This window comes from Ambystoma mexicanum, chromosome 5q (genome assembly GCF_040938575.1).
Source record: "Ambystoma mexicanum isolate Mex_15411 chromosome 5q, UKY_AmexF1_1, whole genome shotgun sequence".
In the NCBI taxonomy this organism is placed as follows: Eukaryota; Metazoa; Chordata; class Amphibia; order Caudata; family Ambystomatidae; genus Ambystoma; species Ambystoma mexicanum.
In genome coordinates, this window is record NC_090933.1 from 375139375 (window position 1) to 375162717 (window position 23343).

The following is a 23343-nucleotide window of genomic DNA, read 5'->3' on the forward strand; positions in this document are numbered from 1 at the left end:
CAGACATGGCTACCATATATGTACCTGGCATCAGCACCCATCCTCACCCCATCCATGTCCAGGTACAGAGACTGGCATGCTCTCATGTCCCAAATCTGCATAGTGCTCCCCATGCCGCATTTCTACACATGCAACAACCATGTGGGTCACACATCACTGGTCGCACATGCATTACCATGATGTCCCAGCACACATACATGCATACATGGCACATGGCACACATACAGGCAAGTATCATAGAACCAGCACACCGCAACATGCCCTGTCTCACACAGTGATGCTTGGACACTTACCGCTCAACTCCAGACGGGTCTCCCTCTCAAGGATCTGGGCGTGGAGCGCTGGGCGTACGCGTTCCAGGACCCTCTTCTGGATGGAACTCATGTGGCCCCGGCCCCCCTCCACGAGGCGCCGGGCCTTCACAAGGGTCCTGGACCTCAAGTCCTCCCAGCGCTTCTTGATCTTCAAGACGTTGCGGGTTGCCACCCCCTCCGCGTTGATGGCAACCACACAGTCGGCCCAGATCCTCTCCCGTCCTTCCTTGCTGGCGCGGGACGATCCAAAGAGGGCATCATACTGCCCCAGGACATGCTCCACCAGGACACCAACTTCGGTGGCAGTGAAGCTGGTGCCCCTCTGCCCCTCTGGCCTGGGGTTGCCACTGGTGCCAGATGTAGAAGTGCCCGACATGGCAACCCCAGAGGCAGGTGTGGGTGGGCAACTGGGTCCTGGGGCTGGGCTGTGGAGCGATGTAATCCCAGTTGGGAGTCTTCAGTTCCAGCAGGGGTGGACACAGCAACTGGACCCCTGCAGATGGCTGATGTGCAGGCACCAAATGGCAGGGCACGGTGGCAGCAGGCAGGCAGGCAGGCAGGCAGCAGCAGATAGCACGTGGGAGGCTGCTCAGGGCACTTGGAGGGCAGTAACTCGGCCTTCGGGGCAGGAGCGTGGTGTTCCGTGTGTTTTCGGGTGGCCAGCTTGATACGGAGTGATTTGGCACGTGAAATTCCTGCACGTCAGCGTGAAATCCGAGGAAAGGCCCTTAGCGCGTAAGTGCGTCAGCACGCATACGCGATTCTATTGGACCAGAGTCCCTCATCGCATAAGCGCGTCTGACGTGATCCGCACGGGCGTTCCCCACTCAGCACGTGAAGACGGAGCACACGTGGAAATCCTGCACGTCAGAGTGTCATCGCGTGTAATTGGCCAAAAGTGCGCGTACACGCCATTGGCCTATGTACGTGTATTTCATCGCGTGTAATTGCCCAAAAGTGCGCTTACACGCCATTGGCCTATGTACGTGTATTTCAGGGGCGCGCGGCCACTTACACAGGCAAGTACGTCAGCGCACCTGTATGCCTGCAGCGTGGGAATTTCCACACGCGATTGGAGTGGGAACTCGATTCCAGGGGTGCGAGGCTCACACGCTGCCTACTACACGCGCAAGGCATTAATTTGCGCACTTTTCAATAAACAAGCCAGATGCCAGGATGAACATACCGTTCCTAGCAGCAGTGGCAGTGGGCTACCAAAGGAGGATGAGGAGGAGAGTCAGGGCCAGAATATTCACACCCAGAACCAGCCTATTCGGGATGCCTGATGACCAGGTGTATGGGAGGTACAGGTTTCCAGCACACATCATACTGGACCTGGTCAGTGAGTGGGAGGATGACCTCACATCACCCACCCTGTGCTCCCAAGCACTCAGCCCCCTGCAGAAGGTCCTGAATGTACTGCACTTCTTGGCCACTGGATCCTTTCAGCGGACAAGTGCCATAGTGGGTGGTGTGTCACAGGCCACGCAGTCACGCTGCCTACACCAGGTCTTGAACATCATCACTGCACGGCCTTCAGTCCGCAGGCACATATATCTCCCCAGGACTCATGCAGAAAGGCGGACGTGCATCCAGGAATTCTATGGTGTGGCTCAATTCCCCAAAGTGCTTGGTGCAATTGACTGCACACATGTGGCTCTACCTCCACCCAGGGCAACAGAGCACATCTATAGAAACCGCAAGCACTGGCATTCCATCAACGTCCAAGTTGTATGCAATGCCAAGGGAATCATCACATCAGTATATGCCAACTATCCAGGGTCCACCCACGACAGCTTCATCTACAGAATGTCTACCCTATGCCGGGACCTAGAGGCTGGCCAGCATGGAGATACATGGCTGCTTGGTGAGCATGAATGCCACTCCACATGCATGCATGTCAGATACTGGGTCATGACACAACACCACTAATGATACCCATCACCACCTCCGCAGGGGACAGTGCCTACCCTATCAGCCCCCACATGATGACCCCAATCCGGAACCCCACCACGCCACCCCAGGTAAGGTACAACACAGCCCACATTGCTACACGGGGCATAGTGGAGCGCACATTCGGAGTGCTCAAGTCACGCTTTCGCTCCCTTGACCGTTCTGGCGGGCAGCTGTTATATGCTCCCCGAATAGTGTGCAGGATCATAGTGGCAGCATGTGTCCTGCACAACGTTGCAACACGCCGGGGCCTGCCCGTGGACATGGTGGTGCCCCCACATCCACAACCACATGCACGCCCGCTGCGCATGGGAGGGGAAAGGGCACGGGGGGAGGCAGCCCGTACGCAACTGGTGGCCAACTTCTTCACCTAGGAATCACAGTGCTGGCTAGTGCACACTGCTCTGGCACATACCATCTGACAATCAATGATGACTCTACCTGACAATGTCTGAAAATTACTTGACAATGAACTGTCAGATACACATCAGCCTGAGATTGTTAACATGGAAGTGTCAATATGTGTGCACCCCTAGCTACACATACACCAGCTATGCATCACAACGCAAAGACACAACTCCATCAATCTAAAATGCATTGCCACAGGCGATTCACTACATGACAACATTGCCATGTCACCCACTCCCTTCACAGTCCCGCCACTGAGGACACCATGTCATGGTATGTGACAGCAAACAAACTGGCCATCACAACATGACACCAGTGTCACAAATAGCAGTGCCCCAAATGGAACATAGCCGCACTTGAGCAGCTAACCGCCCTGGAGCCACTACTACACACCTGTGTAAGAGTAATTTCTATCAAATTACACACCAACCCACCCTGAAGCCCACCCAAACAAGACACATTGCATGTAATCAATGGTAGTCTCATTACCTGATTCAGCTGGTATGTCCTCACCGTCCAGATGTACAGTGATGGCGCCATGCAAAAGTGTCAGTGCACATCTACCGACATGTAGTGTGACTCCAGAGAGTATGCCCTTGTGAAGATCTGTGTGAAATACCTGCAAAACATGAGCAACATATGTAAGTAGAGGCACATATCATACCATCATGCATAGTTAGGTGCAACAACAATGAACACTATGAATGTCTACACAGTATTGACTATGGACTGTCCAACAGCTCATGGGAGTCCAATGTCACCGTGTAATTTGCTGTCACTTGGGCACACCCTTTGCAAGCCCATGGAAACGGAAGCAGGAGGGGTGTGGATGTCTGCTACCCAAGCATCGAAACCAAACTCAGGACAAGCCTGCATGTGCCCAGCCACAATACAGTGTATGCCCAGGTACCCACACAAGGCAACACTCTTGCAAAATAAAAATGAAAAAGAGAAAAAATGGCCATGAAAGGGCCGGCGGGGGGGGGGGCCACCTATGAGGTCCGAGGACAGGATGCACGCCACAATCCACCTGTGTGGATCATGGGAAAGGAAAACACCCCATAGGCTCGTGGCCCACACGGCTACTCTGTTGTGGGAGATGAGTCGCTATGGCTCTGCCCAGACCCTGCAGCTGACTCTGGAGGTGGGGGAGCTGCCTCAGAAGATGGTGTGACAATGGGAGGCAGCCCACGCAAAGCACGAGTTTGCTCCTCCATGGCTGCAAGCAGGCGGGTCTGGTAGTTCTGGTTCTGGGTTATAATCATGCGGAGGTCCCCATGCAGTAACTCCCGGGATGACCTGACCTCCGCACGAGTTGCCTGCATCTCGGCCGAGAGCGTCCGTGTCAGACGCTCCAGCTGCTCCTCTGTCCTTCTATGGGATGAAGCCTCAAGCTCTAACAGGGTCGACCTGAGGTGACGGAGTTCTTCCCTCAGGGCTTCCCTGTGGCGCTGGGACTCCATGGAAAGTGATTCTCGCAGAGTCGCCAGTGCCGCCCGCCTGTCCATGTTGGACGCCAACATATCCTCCCTGTGTGCCTGGCAGATGGACTCTGTAGCCTGCTCCAGTCGCTCCATCAGCCTTTCTGGGGGGACAATGGAAGTGGCCACCCTATCCATGGCCTGTGCAATCATCTCGGATGATGCTGCCTGTTGGGTGGCCATACCGTAGATGGATTGCTCCCATACGGTATTGCCAGGTGGCATACGGCCACCACGTTGACGGGCACCACACCTGCCTGGGGCAAGGCGGACTGCGCCTTGCTGTGCCGGCAAGGCCTCAGGCTGCAGGACTGCATTCCCTCTCTGATCTGCAGCCCCAGGAACAGGATCAGAGATTGGGTGGTGTGGCCCTGCATCCGTAACCACCGGAGGCTGATCTGCCGACACTGACATCCCCATTGAGGCCAATGGCCTGGCTGCAGGTGGGTCGGACAGAGGAGATTCTCTCCCAAGAACACTCACCTGCGACTGCACATAGGTGTCATCCTCCGAGTCTACACCTGAATACTGCTCGGGGGAGGAACCCCCAGAGACACCCCTCGACAGCACGGCCTGCAGCACTTGTGGGTTTTCACCCACAAACACACCACGTCCCTCACTTGTGGTAGGTCGGCCCGGGTTGCCCTCCTGGGACGGCTCCACCACCACATCCCCAGCATCAACAAGTGCTTCGTCCCCTGCAAAGACATGAAAGAGAAAAATGGAAACAGGCATTAGCACCATGGCATGCAACAAGGGCTGATGAACAACATAGGCAGTAGTCCTACGACACATGTCCTACATGACTGGGAGTCCTCCTATGCATTCACCATCACTGGGTCTGTAGGGGAGGCTCAGGGCATACTATGTACTGATTGGAGAGCAACGCCTGCTCACCTTGATGCCTAGCACTGCCATCACACATTGGGCGGTGATTGCCATGTCAAAGGCACATGCCATCACACACATGGCATGTGACATAGCCACCAAGTGAAGAGGGAGAGGAGGGCTACTTTTTTGGATTTCAACCACTCTGGTCCTGACATTGCATCGTCACATCAATTAGTATACATGTTGTACATGGATCTGCTAGTCCAAATTGGCAACGATGCACAGTGCCTTGTCTACATCAACATAATGCAGTAAACATTGTGATTCCACCTCCCCAACACCTGTAACGGAATAATTTTGCATTCGTGAAGCACCGGTCAAGTAATGTTTGTAGGTGCAGCGGAGCACTGAGGGGTGGTGGGGCAGAAGGGGATGCCAGTCAACAATACTACTGGTGCTGGTGTCATTCATGTCACGCAAGTGCAGGGGTGGGTGGCACAATGAAGTGCAAGGGGGAGTGGCGGCTGGAAGTGCTGTACAAGGTAAGTAGGACTTGACGTCAAGGGCAGATGGTGTTAGGCGCAGACAAGTGCTGGGGGGGTGGCCTATAGGGGTACAGAGACAATCATGCTGTGCTGTGGGCTCGGAGGGGACAGGGGAGGTACACACTGCTTCTGGCTCGGCAAGGTCCTTTCAGATTTCTATGTGTCCTGCAGAGTTGTCACATGCCGCAGATATGTGCCCTTGGATTGGGGATCTCATCTTGGTGAGAAGGGTGAGGCGCTATTGCCTTTGGAGCATGTGGCAGGCCAGTTTGCCAGAGGATGGCCATGATGCAGGACATTCCCTCTCTGCCACCCGGCACCTGTGGTTTGGGTTCCCAAGATCCGAGTCATGCCAGGACTCTGCATTGGCATGGGGCTTCAGACAGGTGGTCATGACCGTGGCTAAGACATCCAGTGTACCTGACATGGAGTGGAGCATGGAGTGGGCCCTGTCAGGATGGGAGTGAGCCTAAGGGGGAGCTGGATGGGGGGGAGATTTTGGCAGCATGAGCCTCGACTGACACACACTTCATGGGTCGGAATACCAAGAAGGTGTGTGACAGTGGTGAGGGTGGCTTTGCCTGTGGGGTGTTGAGGGTGAGCTGGGAGGAGAGGAGAATGTGATCACTCCAGGAGAGAGGAGTGCAGAGATGGACGGAGAGGGGAAAGTCAGATGAGATCAGAGCATCAAGAGTGTGCCCTGCAGAATGAGTAGGGACAGACGGGAGTCTAGAGGGTGAGAGGGAGTTGCTGAGGTCACAGAAAGGTCACGTGGGGGCGTCAACAGGCATGCAGGTGGATGCGTACCGCACCAAGGATGAGGAATTCTGTGTCTGGGGACATGAGTGAGGAGGAGAGGTGAGGACACTCAGAAAGGAAGTAGTACATTTGACCAGTTTTCCCAGACACAGTACGCACTGTTTGAGAATGTCAAGGTGTGGTGGACAGAAACCTCACACAAGCCATTCCAGAGTGGAGTAGGTCTAAGTAGGTGTGACAGTGGCAGGAATACCCTCAGGGAAGCCAAGGGCACACCCCCCCTGCACAGTAGTGGCGGGCCAAGGAGAGGGTCAAGGATGCAGACAGAGCTGGCCGTCAGACATGTTTCCATGAGACCAAGGATGTCAAGGTGCATAACCTCATGTAAGTGACAGTTATCGGAGGAATGCCTGATGCAGCCGCAGTGAAAGGAGTGTAATTGTGGAGGAGGTTGACAGCCTTGTAGGACTTACGGGGAGTGCTAGAGATCAGAGGTGCCGCATGTGTAGGAGTTGGAGTGGGAGGCGGAGAAGGTTCATGGGAGGGTGCAGGGAGGCAGTGCAGGATTGATGAGGAGAGAGGAGGGGGGACAGCAGGAGAGGTAAGGAAGTTGATGAGATGTGGGTAGCATTTCTCAAGGAGATTGAGGTTGGCCTAAGGGCCTTGGACTGAGACGCTCCCATTACCATGCACATCAATAGTGGTATCTGAGGATTGGAAGGAGGCCAGGAGTACACCCCAACGGGTCCCACCTATGATGGTGGAAGAGGAGCAAGGAGAGAGGACAGGGACCATGTGAAGGGTCTATGGGACAGGCAAAGGCATGTATGAGCAGATGTCAGTGAGAGTTAGCTTAGAGTAGGCTCAGATGCACTGGTCAGCAATAGGGTGGGTCGCATTGGAGGGCAGGCTGCCCTCATTTGACTTTTGGCAAGCAGGTGTCGTGCGTAGGGCACGATGGTCTGTACTGTAGAAGTCATGGAAGATAGACCATGAAGAGCAGCATGGAGTGTGAGGGAATGGGGCTTGAAACCAGACGGTACCAACGGACCCAGGAAGGAGGTGGATGTCAAGGCTACATCCACAGTATGACTGCATGTTGGTAGGCATTTATATACAGAGGACGCATTAGCATGTGGTATCATTGCATGTCAGGCATGTGAAGATGAAACTTGAATGGCTGGGGGAAAGGAGAGGAATGGTATGTAAGACATCAGATGAATAGACAGGGGAGTATGAGCAACAATGTAGTGACAAAATTACTAATCAAGGGCAACTTCCATGGTGTTGGCCCATATGTGCACTGTTGCCAGTAGGGATAGTGCTGTGGGCAGATGGTGTTGCACTGAACATACTGGATGAGGCACATGGGTGCCACTATCAACTCTGCCACACACCCCCTTGACAGGCACCCAACATGAATGCTTCACACACACACCATGCACATGGATAATACACACATGCATGTGCACTCACCGGATGATGCCTCGTAATCAGGGAGGTCTCCCACACCTTGGAGTTGTCCCTCGGTGACGTAGGATCCAGCTACGGACTCGTGTGGTGTGAGTTCTATTTCCTGTGCTGGGGACCCACCTCCAGTCACCAAGGTTGCGGCATGACTTGAGGCCAGCTTATCCTTTGCCCTGCGCTTAAGGTCATTCCAGCGCTTCTGGCAATCACTAGCTGTGCGCCTCACTACTCCAAGGGCACTTATTCTGTCAGCAATGGTCTGCCAGTGTGCCTGGCGTCTGGCATGTGTGGTCTTGGACCCTGCAACGATGACCATTTCCCTATCATGATCTGACACATACTGAACAAGTGCATTAAGTTCGGCGTCTGTGAAGCTTGGCTTCCTTGATGGGCCGGACTGTGCAGCCGTGTCTGGGGCATCAGCCTGTGCCGGACGTGCACTCTTCCTCTTGCGCTTGGAAGGGGGTGGGGATCCAGAGTGTCCTACGCCGCTGTGGACACTAGGGGCAGGAGCCGTGGTGGACTCTGTACTGGGTGTGTGTGATTGCCCACTCAGCATGGGAGTAGGTGCAGGCATTGGGGGTAGTGGGATGGGGTCAGGCCTGATCTGAGGTGCATGAACTAGGACCGACACAGTCTTGGCAGGGTGTATGAGAGGTGGGGTGGATTGAGCCACACCCTGGCTACGGGGGCCAGCAGATGACCTATCTGGCATAGATGCGCGTGCCCTGATGACACCAATGTGCACCGGTGCACGTGCAGTGGACCTGCTGACCTGGATGTCAGCGATGGAATCACCCTCGGACAGGTCTGGTGCCACAATGGCCTGGTCCGACATGGGCTGATCAGGGTTGGTATCAGCCACATGACTCTCAACTGGGGGGGGGGGGGGCATGGGTGTCCCTGACTGTTCCTCCAGACTGGGGGGAACAGGGGCGCCCTGCAAGTCACAACCACGTCCCCTGTTGGATCCTCCACGGCCACCACGTGTGGCTCGGCCACCTTTGCCACCCTTACGGCTTGCACGCCTCCCAACCATGGCACTGATGGTATTGTGCGTATGGGAGTGGGTGTGCACAATTGTCCTGGGCAATTGGGTGTCAAAGGGGTTGGGTACCAGATGGTATTCGTACCCTAGTGCAGTGGCAAGGCTATATGACACCCCTGGGGAAAGATGACGGGTCACGCAACGCACAGGCACCCCAAAAAAGTTAAGGAACGTGCACAATACCCCTCCTAGACCACGTGTGCTGATGGAAAACCCTGCACTACGCTGTGGCATCCAGTAACACAATGAACGTATGCGTGTCACACGCGGCCTAGATTGACCTCTGAAGGGGTAGGCTACACACGGGGCAAGCACAGATGTTAGATACGTGCGTGACTCACCGCCTGCCAGGTAAAAGAGCGTGAAAAAATAGCACTTTTGGTTGGCAACACCCCCGCCAAAAGAAGAGGTGTACGCTGTCTGAGGAGACAGGACAACTGTAGAAGGGGACACTGTTTGAGGGAACAGGCCCAGGAAAACCAGTACAAGAGGAAAAAGAGAAAAGAGCTGTCAGAGGTAACAGGGAGTACGAACTGGAAACGCCGTGAAGTAAATCGCGTGTGAAACGACAAGAAGTACCGAATTCACCCACTCGCTCTCCACGAAAAGCACGTACAAGGAAATTGTGTTCAACACTACCTTTTATACAGGCCCACATGTACATCGTCACTTACGGCGTGTACGTGCTTGGCCCATTTTCACCAATCACACGCTTTGACACTCCTGCGTGTAGCTCTCTTTTCACCAATCACACGCTTTGTCACTCCTGCATGTGGATCCTTTTTCACCAATCACGCGCTTCGACACTCCTGCGTGTAGCTCACTTTTCACCAATCACACGCTTTGTCACTCCTGCATGTGGATCCTTTTTCACCAATCACGCGCTTCGACACTCCTGCGTGTCGCTCACTTTTCACCAATCACACGCTTTGTCACTCCTGCATGTGGATCCTTTTTCACCAATCACGCGCTTCGACACTCCTGCGTGTCGCTCACTTTTCACCAATCACACGCTTTGACACTGCACGTGCAGGTAACTATTGACGCACATATGCTGGTGACGGGTTTTCGCGCGATGAGTGTGGGGTTTTCAGGTGCAAAATCACTCCCTATCAGGCTGTCCACGCGTTCTAACACGAAAGACCACGCTCCTGGCCAGGAGGCCAAATTTAAGTCCCCAAGAACCCTGAGCACGCTCCCACCTGCCATCGGCTGCTGCCTGACTGCCTGCTGGCCACGTGCCCCACAGTGCTGGTGGGTGGGGGTGGTGGGAGACATGGGTGGGGGCCTGGTGGAGGGTGCCCCTGGTGGATGGGGGTTGGGGGTGGTGGGAGACATGGATGGGGGCCTGATGGCAGGTGCCCCTGCACTGCTGGGGGGTGGGGGTGGTGGGAGACATGGGTGGGGGCCTGGTGGAGGGTGCCCCTGGTGGATGGGGGTGCAGGGGGACATGATCAGGTGTGCAGGGTAGTCCACTGTTTTGTGGGCTGCCTGCAGGGGCCGGGGAGGGTGTACAGGGTACACCTGTGGGGGCCCACCCAGCCTATTCGCATGTGATAATTCCCACGCACCCCTGTGATACACGTACCCTGGCCAATCGCGTGTTGAACTTCCCGCTACCCCTGTAATACACGCACCCTGCCTGTTCGCGTGTGATGATTCCCGCGTACCCCTGTAATACACGTTCCCTGGCCTATCGCGTGTTCTACTTCACGCGTCCCCCTGTAATACACGTTCCCTGGCCCATCGCGTGTTGAACTTCCCGCTACCCCTGTAATACACGCACCCTGGCTGTTCGCGTGTGATTATTCCCGCGTACCCCTGTGATGCACGTTCCCTGGCCTATCGCGTGTTCTACTTCACGCGTCCCCCTGTAATACACGTTCCCTGGCCCATCGCGTGTTGAACTTCCCGCTACCCCTGTAATACACGCACCCTGGCTGTTCGCGTGTGATGATTCCCGCGTACCCCTGTAATACACGTTCCCTGGCCTATCGCGTGTTCTACTTCACGCGTCCCCCTGTAATTCACGTTCCCTGGCCAATCGCGTGTTGAACTTCCCGCTACCCCTGTAATACACGCACCCTGGCTGTTCGCGTGTGATGATTCCCGCGTACCCCTGTGATTCACGTTCCCTGCCTAGTCGCGTGTAGTACTTCCCGCGTACTCCTGATTTGGAGATTGCCCGCTTTGCTTTCCTTGTTTGCCTGCCCTGTGAAGTGGTCCGGGGTTAGCGCAGCCCTTAGCGATGATTTAGCGCTTTTGATGGCTTTTCCGTGCGCGAGGGCGTTCTTGGGGGCGTTACTGGCGCTGCTGCAGGCTCGCTGCGATTCTCTGCGCCACGGCTGTTTTGGGAGCTTGAAATCCATGAATACGCTGTGCGCGGAAATCTGTTTTAGCGCACGTGCCTGGCGCAGACTATCGCAGGCGCACGCTGTGCGCCAGCCGCGTGCGCTACTTGTGCGCTGGATTCTATGAATTACCCTGTTAATGTATTCCCCTTTAGAGTATCACTCCCCTCCTAATTATTTTCCTTTAATATTATACTTGGAGGAGAAGGCTAGGGGTGGGGACTGTCATGACCATGTGTGTATGAGCCCCCTCTTCCACTCATGTAATGAAATCATACTGTGCAGCCCAGCTTCACTTCATTGTAGGCGATCCTAGGAGAGGGCGCCCCAAGACCTCTTGAAGAGTACAGTCCCTCTGCATGAGAAATTGGTGATGCTGCAGAGGGTGAGAAGCGCAAGGAGGGCTCTGGGGTGAAAGTGAGAGTCCCCCAAAAAGACAGTTGAACTCTTGCAATAAGAGGCAATAATGGACGCACCCCAGCAGGGAATGAGACCAAGACCAAGTGCGGGTGAGATATCTAAATCATTATAGGGCATGCAAAGGACTCTGCAAACTCCGAGAGCGTTCTGTCGGACAATAGCAAAGACAGTCATATTTATTACAAAAATACGTCATGGTAAGCTATAGGGGGCACATAATCGTGGGGAATGGGTGGTGAAGACTAGCTACTATGTACAATATAGGTGCGTCAATCCATGATTGGTGGAGATCCAACTGGTGGCATCGTAGAGTGCTTGGGTCAGCTGGGCTCATCGGGGTGGAGTATCGGGTCACAAGCTGTCCATGTGGATACATTGCTGCTGCACTAACATTTTGCCCTTGTGCCCATGCATACACATTCATCACTAATTTCTATGTCAATTTAACCTATAAATCATACAACACATTAATCTAATACCATAAAAAAGACAGAGAGAAACAGTATATAACTCTGGGCATCCTTAATTCATCATCATAAAATCGCTGGTACAAAGGACCCAGTATCATGAGTCCAGGTGTCTTATCAGGGGGCACGGGTTAGGGTACCTTTATTATTCTATTCTGTTAGATGTGGTAAGAGACAGCTTTAGGGTATGTTAGTACAAGAGTGAATAACTGCCTACGTGGTCAGTCGAGGGTGGGGTGAACTGAGGTACCATTGGGTCAGAGGGTCACATAGCTGGCACCTGAAAAGGCGGCGGGCTGCAGGGCCGTGTTGCTCATAATTCTTCGTAACCAGGGCATGGCGGTACATGGTGATTTTAGGGTGGCATCAGGTGTCGGAAGGCATGGGGGGAGGTGAATACTTGGTGCAGGCTCACCAGGAATGCGGGGAGGTGTAGCTGTATTATTCTAACATCAGTAAACCAGGGACCTTCAAGCCCGAAACAGGCCTTGGAGGGAGGAGGGTGGGAGTTGAATATGCGGCTCGCTAGGAGGAGGGGGAGATGGTCTTGTAGTTTCTCGCGGGTCTACATTTATCAAGTAGCATGCACATCATTATAGAGACGGAAACGTGAGGTATGTCAGTACAATTGCATATTTACGTATATGCATTCATCTATGGATATATCATGTGAGCTTATGGGCACTATTTATTTTACACTTCTTTGTGGTTTCTTAGTACTATGTTCACAGAATCAATAAAAGCTTTTGTTAACATCACATCTTTCGCAGTTCATTTTGTTGCAGGGACCCATGGGGACAGCTAGCATAGGACGTGAGGTAGAACGAGGGTGGTGTATATGTACAAATTTCAAATTACAATGATACACTTATAATTGGACTGATGTACATTCTTAAGGGTGAAGGCAATTACTTCAAACAATGTCTCATTTGCCAACAGGTGGGGTGTGTTACTTTAAATGGCTGGTATATGTTACAACACTTAAAATCATATCATGCATAGAGATTTTGTACATTGCCTTTAAATATTGCGCAATAGGTTTGAATATACATATGTTGGACAACTTTACATGTAAGTATCTGGGATGGGCAAGGGTCGTTCCATTTTAATATGAACAATCAACATTATGAGTTTTGAGCCTCCTTGCAAATGGCTTAGCAGCATTGGTACGATTGCGTGGCACACGGATTCAACAGTCGGGTCTAACACTTGAAACGGGGAACAAGGTAGGGGATTAGGCACAACCTATTTCATGAGTGTGGGATCTGCAGGGGGTCAAGGAATGTCTGCTAGGGACAGCATTGTTTTTTCCCAGACCTCAGCTTAAGCTCGGGTCACCGTCAGGGCAATGATGTACTGCGGAAGGTAAATAATACAATGTTTGTTCTGTTACTTGTTTGCGCCTAGTTGCTAGTGAGAACAGGCCTTCAGTAGAGCTGCGGAGGCGGCTGGGGGAAGTGTGGGCTCTCTGTGCGCGATCAAGTGGGGGAGAGCTGCAGTTCTGCAGGCTGCTTGTTCCCACGGAGGCCTGAATTAGTGTATTCAAAATGGAGTCTAAGTTTATTACAAAATGGAGTCTGTATCATGCGACAAGGTGAGCCATGCAGTCTAATGCGTCGGCCCGCAGCCATCCTGAATCCCGGGACCAGGCACATGGGTGGCTGCTGACGAATCATAAGCCTCATGTAGGAGAGGGATGGAGGGGGAGGGGGTTCTAAAAGACCTTTCCTCCTATACAGGGGCCTAGGGGCCAGAATGGCTTCATTGATGCTGGGGATTGGAGGGATTGAGGCAGCCCTCCACCCCTCTGAGGCGTCTTGTTTGCTGTGGTGCCCTGACTGAGGCCACCACTCTTCAGACTGAGACACATGCACATATCCCAGAAAACCCATATTGGCTGTGCAGATGGCGAAGAGTGGAAGACTTGGAGGGAGAGCTAACACTGCCTGGTCAAATGCGTGGTCTGCTGTTCTGGCACACAACCCATTGGGGGACATTTGGAGAATCCGGAGCCTGACTGCTCAGTAAAGAGAAGGTTCATAACAATCGGGCAGCAGCGGCTCACAGTGGAAGAGATGACTAGTGGAGGGGCCTGTGCACCGCCTGTAGATGTGGATCAGCAGTTGAGCACAGGCAGCGACAGAGTGGTCAGTGTGAGTGTCTTATAAGAAATTGCAGAGGCACAGTGACTGGGAGACAGGAGATATTTGCCTTGGAGTCAAATTGCAGAGACAGTAGACTGAGGCTGCGACAATGGAATGAGAGCAGTGGGGACGCTGAGACACTCCGAGTGGTGAGGGGGCCCCTGCACGGAAGAGGCTGGATGCAGAGGTGTCGCACTGCAAATTGGGGGTGTGCATGGTAGTACCTTGAGAGCTATCAAGGACCCCACCGGAACCAAAGGTTTGGGGGTGCCAGATACTACATTTGGGCTCTGCAATTTTTTGCCCTTCAGAGATACAGAGGGGGGTCAGGAATCGCTGCAGGAGGGGTTCCACTCTCTTTGAGGTGCAGTCTACTCTGGCTATGAAGGAAGATATTGGGGGCATCCTTGCAGACATTACAGCACTGCATGGAGACATTCAAGCCTCCATAGCAGACTTGAAGGGCTGGGCGGACACGATGGAGGCCAAAAGGGAGGGTCTCGAGAACAATCAGTTGAATACAGACCTGGTGGAAATGAGACTAGATGCTAGGCTAATGGAAAGCAAAGCCAGGGAGGAAAGGTGCTTCTTAAACTGGATGATCTTGAAAACCGTGAATGCAGGAACAAAATCAGGGTTCTGGGTTTACGGGATCGAGATTGTGAATCACTCGGAGAAGTAGAGAGAAAGATGCGTGAAATTGTCAACCTTCTGTTTGAGGAAGAAGGTGGGAAAGTAATAATGACAAAACGTGCGCATAGAGGGGCCTTACATAATCTGAGGGAGAAAAGCAACCTTGGTAGGACAACCCATGATATACAATTTTAGTTGAAATATTTGTGACATTAGAGGAGCTAGGATAAACCTGTGCAAAGGAGTTCACGTTGAGCAATTCCATGGAAAGCTTGGACCTTGTGTGTTGAGAGATGAGACATCTGATTCAGTGTGTGAATGTCATTCTGCCAGAATGAAGGAAGGGTGGAGGTGCATGCACTCTTATCAAATGTAAGTGATACTCTTAGCCGGATGATCGTTTATGTAATAGATATCAGTGCATCCTCACAATTGTTCAACTTTGTCTTGCAAAGAAACTGGAATTGGACCAGGAAGTGTATCATGCCTGTTTGGTTACTCACCCTGCTGCAATTCCAATCTAAAAAGTGGTCTACTGTTAGAACACTCCATAAGACATTGCACAGCTCATCGGTAGACCATTTCTGTGATAATGTCATTCTTCCATATTGAAGCCCTTTAGAGGATAGCTTGTTGGCTGCAAAAGAAGGAAACTGAATGCTAGACCTAAATCAGATTTGGCTAGCTAAGCCCCTGACCCCAAACAAAGATGTATTGAATTATTCATTCATAAGGTACCCTCTGTGAAAAACCATATTCATTGTCTTTTTGAAAGGGGTTTAGTTTAGTGGGCTGGTTTCCTTCCCTAGGAAATCATTGAAAATCCTCTTCCTGGTTAAAAAGATGTGTTGGAGCATGTGGACTATTGCAGCCATGTATTGATGCACTTTCCCTTGGAGGGAGTGTCACAATAATATAAAATAAAGCTGATCAAAACATACCAAGTTTCAATATGGGCTAATTGTTTCAAAGAGGGCATTTGATATTCTCCCCTTTCTTCAATATTAGCATAAGGTATTGTTTCTTTGATGACTGCACACAAGTACAAATACATTTTTCCATAACCCATTTTGGTCTCACTCTGTTTGCACCCCTACATTTAGTCACAATAAAAGTATTGACATGCACTATAATTCTCCTCATGCATCAACATGTTTGTGATATGGGAGTCTTCTTTCCATGTAATATGTCCTACAATGATTAGTAAAGGCACAACATCTGAAGCCCTTTCCTTTCTGATGTCTCTCCTTCCTCCTTTGATCATATGCCAGCCCAACTTCCCACTCCCACCCCTCAGACTATCCTCCTGCTCTACTGCCCACTATACACACTCAACCTCGTCTTCTCTGGGTGTTAGCTCTTATTTGCAACACTCCCAGCTGATGCCCTTCTGTCATAATGGTCAACCTGCACCTTTTTCAATATGAAGAAGGCCCAACAGCTCCAACTTCACTCTGCACTTTATGACAACTTGCTAGTCAGCCTAAATAACATTCCGACCCACATCTAAGATCACTCTCCCAATTGCATATTCCTATCTTTCATCTTGTTCTCTTCTGATCCCACAAGTGTCCCCCTCCGGCTCTGACCTCTCTCTTTTTCACCTCACCCTCTCTATTGCTTCCCCACTCTACCCACTGCTCCCTCATCTACCAACAAACTTAAATTCAAGTCTGACTTGCTATTTTCTTCACTTGACCAAGTCAACTTTTCACTTAAGGCCCCCTCACTTACTCACTCCATTGAACTTTACCTCCATCTTCTCCACTCAAAACACCAAAATACAGGATACCTTATCAAGCCTTCTATATCTCCAAACCCTAGCCGATTCTCCCCTCCTCCCATCTTCTCCAAACTCACCTCACCATCTCATTTCTACTGCACCTCTTATTCTGAACTTCTAACCATCTTTCACTCTGTGAACCAATCCTGCATTCCAATTGACCTTATCTTCCTAGCCTGTTACAAAATAGCCTCAGTTGTATCTTTCCTACAAGAACTGTGGCCAGCAACCCTTCATTCTGAAGACCTGCTACTATCCTTCCCTTCCACTCTAAAATCCTCAAGAGAGTTGTCTTCAATTGCATTCTCAACTACCACTTTCAGTGGTAGATCATCCCTCCCTCTTTTCAACTATTTTGCTCCTTGGCTTCAAGGATGCAGCATTTGACTGGGTGAGCTTCTCTCCCACTGACTGCTCCTTCTCCATCTCAAGGGACTCAGCACTTCCTCTTCAACCCCCTTCTCATAGATGTCTATCAAAAATCAGTCATGAGCCCTCTTCTTTTCACCCTATATTCCTAATTCCTTAGCAAATGAATGTCCTCTTTTGGCTGTAAATGTCATCTCTACAATAATAACACTTAGATGTTCTTTGCCGTCCCCTACTTTGCTTCGTAATCTTCAAATGCATAACCAACTTCCTAATTGCCATCCACTACTGAATGGCTCTATTCTGCCTCATGCTAAAATCTTCAAAAATGGAAATCATCTTTCTTCTTGCCTCCAATGCCAACCCCATTCTCCTATCTCCGATCACTTCGACACTGACCTCCTAAGCCTCTCACTCAAGCCTTGCAGCCTTTGGATTCCTATTGACAGTGATCTGAAACTCTACTAGCTCACCAGGGCCAGAGCCAGTGCTGCCAGCGTCAACCTTCTAAACATTATGAAAATCCTCCGTCACCAAATCACCACCCTATCATCTCTCCATCCATCCCATCTGCCCTAAACCTGTCAACCTTCAAATATGGAGCTAAGTGTGGAAAATCTCTCCCTTTCTCTGTAGGCCATGTTATCACCGCCTTTCCCTTATTTCTGAACGTATTACATCTAATTCTCTTCTAATTACTTATCCCACTCTTATGGATATCCTAGTATGTATACAGCTCACTTACTGCAATGCTTCCATAGGGGCGTAAAGTGTTCCATGTCTTGCCCACTATACCTTCAGTGCTGGAATGAGTATGTGTTTTTTTTATATCTCCCTACCTTTTCAGAACTCTCAAACCAATGTCACCACACTACTATGCTGGCATCAACTGTGTTTGCTGTCAGGAGATGCATGTAGAGCTTCCATGGTATCTGTTATTTCCTAATGTCTACACAACCTGCTGTTCCTGATAAATGCTGCAGAATGTTACGTAAAGTCCTCAGACAATGACTTTTGAGTTTCTTTAAGTCCTTCTCTCACCTAGATCCCCATACTTCAACTCCGTACAACATAAGTGGTGTACATTTAACCTTGTAGATAGTAACCAACGGTAGATAGTAAGCAAGGGAGAGACTGAATAGCCACAGTGACCCACAGAAAATTATCTAATTGCCCCTAGCTGTTCTCTGACAGCCAAGATGATTTACTCCATTTGTAATGTCCAAGTCAAAATATGATCAATGATGACCACAAGGAATTATTGTGGTTAACAGTCTCTACTGGTTGTTTATTTTAACTGCCAAAAGTAGTTTTTACTACTTTGATTACTACCTTAGTAAATGAACATAATTTCTGTTAGTTTAGTATTCATATTTAAATCATTCACCTGAGCGTAAATACTGAGGATGTTCAGCTGATGATGAAGCACTTTGGAAGTAAGGTCCATCAGGATAAAGTCTTCCGTGTAACCCAATTACTTAATTTAGCAGGGAATACTTCCTTAGAACCTTACACGCTTGTTTTAGCCCTGAATATGTGGGCTCTGAGTCCGTGAGCTCACCAGTGTGTCTCAGTCTGATATTAACCAATGTATTTTGATTCAATGCCTTGATAATTTTAAGTAATCCCTAGGGAATGTGCACTCAAAAATGTCTGCCAAAGTTTACCACGATTAACTGTATCAAAGACAGAGCTGAAGTCAATAAAAGCCACAAATAAGGGCGTCCATAATTACTCTATGCCCGTTTAATAATTGCCACAAGTGCCAATATATTGACCAAAGTAAAAGCTTCTTTTCTAAAAATCAGTTTGATTAAACACCAATAGTTGATTTTGCACCAACCGTTCAGTGGGTCTCATCAGGAGTCTCGTGGTATCCTGGCAGTAACACCGTCGGGATACCACCAGCACCAATAGCGTTACTGCTACTCAGTCCAGCGCTATTAGTACCCGATAAAGAGCAGCGATACAGCAGTAAATTCCCATTCCCTGTAATTGCACCAAAAACCTCTGAATACGGTTGGAAATCAGGATTTTTACCTCCAGAAAAAAGCTGGATGTAAAACTCCTAACTTTCCACCAACTCATAATAGGGCCAGCCCTTAAATGTGGCGGTAATAGCGTTACTGCCACATTTAAGGGCTACCGCCCAACTTGTGATGAGGCCCGGTGAATACTAATGATTGTATCCTTCCTGGGCCCACGATTGTGTACTGGAACAATCAGGCTTTCAGTCCAGCTCGACTGAGGTTTCCCTGTTGAGCTATTAATAAGAAATAAATGATACAAGACTTTCCCCCACACCCATGGGCTCCTTTTAATCAGTGCATTGCAAATGCCATCTAAACAAGGGAGCTCTGGAATCCTTAATGTTCTTAATAATGATAACAATATTCTCAGCCTTACAGCAATTATGCCTTTTACAAGCATCCAAACTATTCTGAAGAGGATCCACAGACCGTTTCCAAATAGTATTGTTAATACTTGCTTCACAATTCTCCTGTGAGACCCACAGTGGCGGTTGACGTACATTCTTATTGTAATTTGATGCATTACAAAGAAACAGAATTACTTGTCTTGCAAATTTCATTTAGGTTTTGTCATTGTTCCATTTTCTTTTCCTCAAATGGTTTTCTTGACCACCTTTAAGAACTTATTGATAACTTATTTCAGGTGCAAACAAGCTCCTCAATATCCATTTTACGATGATTAATGTGACATAAGTTCTTTGTAAGCACTCTTTTCATATCCTGGTCTCTGGATCAAAAGAATGTCGATGGCATTTGTCGCCTTTATTGATTGTGTATTGAACATTCTATTAGATGGGATGCTTTGGACCAAGTTGCTTCGAAGTGCTTCATAGTTTTCAAAAAGAGCTGAGAAATTAATATATTCTTCCTCTGATAGGATTATGTGCGTATTACCAATATCCCATTCTGTTATTTTTGGGGGGAGGAAGTGAACCAGATCCAGACCCTGCAAGATTAGTAACAAATAAAGATGAGGGTCACTTCAGTTGATGCGATTTTCCCCCTCAGTAAGGCCAATGGCTCTGAGGTAATCTGCAAGTGCCTCTCGGACCTCTTCCTCACATCTAATTCATCATTCATCCTCATATACTTTATTTCGGATACAAATCCACGAAAGCAGCGAACAGAACACAGTAATCAAACGCATGCAATATAGGATGCAACATATCCATACACAACAAAGAGGTGTAAATTGCCAGTGTAAAAAGTGTATTTGCCTGGTCAGTATATAAAAAAAATAACACAAGTGTATTTCCCTGACCTTCGTAACTTGCTTAAGAAAAGATAACAATGCCCAAGCAATATGGTGCGAATCCACCTTCAATAGAAAATACAGTGCAGGGCAACACTGAATAAACGGAAAATGCACAAAAATAGGTATAAGCATCTGCCTTCGAATTGTGCTGTACACTAGGCAGGTAAAATGAAGCTGATCTTCCCTCTGTGCTTGGCAAGCAAGACAGCTAGTATTTTCCATGGCAAGATGCCATTTAGCAGTATTAGCTTTTAGGTTTAGAGCATCGAACCTGGCCCGGGTTATCAGCCATCTATCGTCAGAATGGTGGCTAAAAGCAAGATATGGCTGTCATTTCCCTGGGATACTGATAATGGCATGTTTCCTATGAAAACTCAACCTAAATTCTCTACACTCTCCAATTTCCTTAACCCTCTCAGAAATGTGGGCCTCTAATATTCAGACGTGCTCCTTTGAGTGCAAAGCTGTTCGGGGCAAAGGTACCTGTGCATTAACCTTAATTAAAAAGGATTTTACATATAAAAGCCACAGGATTAGATCAGCTCCCACCAAGTTAAAAACTTCCATGATAACAAATTGGGTTAAAAAGCACTCTGATATTAGACCAAATTCGAAGCCAGTGTAGAAGGGGTGACAAACGCAATTCATCCTGAAATAAAACAACCCCCAACTCATCATGAATCACAGAATTTGTGGCAGCATTTCGTAGGCCTAATAGGGACTTTAAAAACGTATTTTCCGCAACCTGCAGAGCTGAAATATTTTCGAAGACCTGCAATACTGCTCCATAATTTTTCACCGCCAGAGACTGGGTGTTAGAAACACTAAGAATCAAATCTAACGGTTTTCCCATACACATGCCCATGAATCTTGAGATGCCACTCGGCCTTTGACGGAATCGGGTTTTCTGTCTCGTGACATGGGCGGTGCCTGACATCGATTTTGAAAACCGCACACCCAAATAACCAAAGTCTGTCACCCTGGGAATTACATCCCCCTGGCGTAGCAAGTTTCCCATCTCCACTCCCTTGTTCCTGGGCGCTCATTCCATAACTGCAAATTTGACTATATTGACTTTTAATTTTAGGTCAGACATACATTTTGTAAAAGTTCAAATTAATTGTTGGAGTGCCTCTGAAGTACAGGCAATCAAATCAGTATCATCCGCATATGCCTGGACTGGAATCCTGTGATTACCAATACTTGAATTGTCAACCTTAGTGTCCAACAAGGCTTTCTTCAGACCATTTATGTAAAGTGTAAACAGCACTGGCACCAAGACACAGCTTTGGCGTACACCCCCTAGGTACATCGGCCTTGTTCACTGAATCGGACTCAAGATCTATTATCATTATGTATTGCCTCCAACAAGGCAATTAACCCCACCAGACAATGCAAAGACCTGAGTACCCCCCACAAACTAGGCCCAGAGACCTTGTCAACGGCGGTGCTCAGGTCCATGAAGGCCACATGTATGGATTTCCCACTCATAATAATTAAATGGGCCAGGACTAGGTACAGGTTAAGTACCTGTTCACCAGTCTCCAGACCTGACCTAAAACCCAACTGGGTGTCAGATAAAATAGAATTACCCTTTACACATTCCTTCTAGTGCCCAAAACCATCTCCCAGACACTTTAAAAGAGGTGTCCAGGAGAGATATTGGACTATAGGAGAGAGGACTTACACTTTCACCTTTCTTATAAATGGGAAACATTGAAGCATCTTTCCAAGAGGGTGGATTTACTCTACCATTCAAAATTGCATTAAAAACAAAATCATCAATAGAGATGCCAAAAGATCTATAAGGTTCTGGAAAAAATCTATGGGAACAGTGTCCAGGGCCAGGGCCTTATTGTGAGCTTGGTCCAGTACGGCTTGTCTCCCATCCTTTAGAAATTAATGTTTAATGGAAAATGATCAGTCTCTTCTCTATTAATTATGTTAAGTTCTGTAAAGAACAGTAAACTATTAACATTGACGAAACAATCATCGATTGTGGAGGCACTCATAGTAGTAACCCTAGTGTTTCTACCCGGAATGTCACCCAGGCAATGGACATTCAGCATAAGTATGCCATATGGGCTAAACACGTTGTACCAGTCATGATATGATAGTTTATTTATATAGCGCCTATACACAATGTTTTTCAAAGCGCTTCAAGGCAAGGGAGAGAACAAGGGAAAATACAATGACATTCTTACAGGCCATGAACAGTAAGGATGTGAAATTAACTATCGTACTCAGCCTGACGACATTTTGTGTCTGAACTAGTTTGTCTTAAAAAGACTGTAGTAATCTTCCAAGATCCGTTGCGTTCTACATTATCTTGTAAGGGCAGCTCTGTTGGTATTTGGGCATTAAAATCTCCAAATATGATCAAACGTATCTTTTTTGAGATGGAACATCTTTCTATGAGATCATCAATGAATTTCTTTATTTTCTCGTTTTTTCCCATTCCAGGTTGATCATATTGATTTACTATTAGAAATTCCCTAAATATGCTGAACTGGTGTCCCGTTAAGAGACGAGCTATAGTCAGACGCCACTAGAAGTTTCTTAATATGGTAATCTTGTTTGACACTAATGAGTACACAACCCTTGGGTCTCCCATTGAATCCCCTGTGTGGCTGGGGTCTGTATCGTGTTTCTACTATCACACTGTAGCAATTCCACTGACCAAGATTCCTGCAATGCTACCAAGCCATAGTCATCTAATGTGTCCCTTAGTCCCTATTCCAGAGTATAGTGCGCATGTGCCGAGTGTTCCAGGACAGTAAGGTCAACTGTTTGCTAGAGACTCCTAATAACTTTAGGCTAAAGAAAAGAGGATAACCAATACCACTCCTTCTTTTTATAAGGAGAATTTCAGCCCAACCCTATTGATTCCATTTCAGCAAACCTTATTTTATTTCAATGGAGATTTGATCTTTCTGATCAAGGGTGCACTGGTCATACTAGTTTCACCACCTTCATATACCAGTTTGCAAAAGCCATATCAAAAGAGAGTGCGCAAGAATGCACTGTCAGCCCGAAAATGAATAATAGATAATATATATTCAGTATCTTTCAGCTGCTCAAG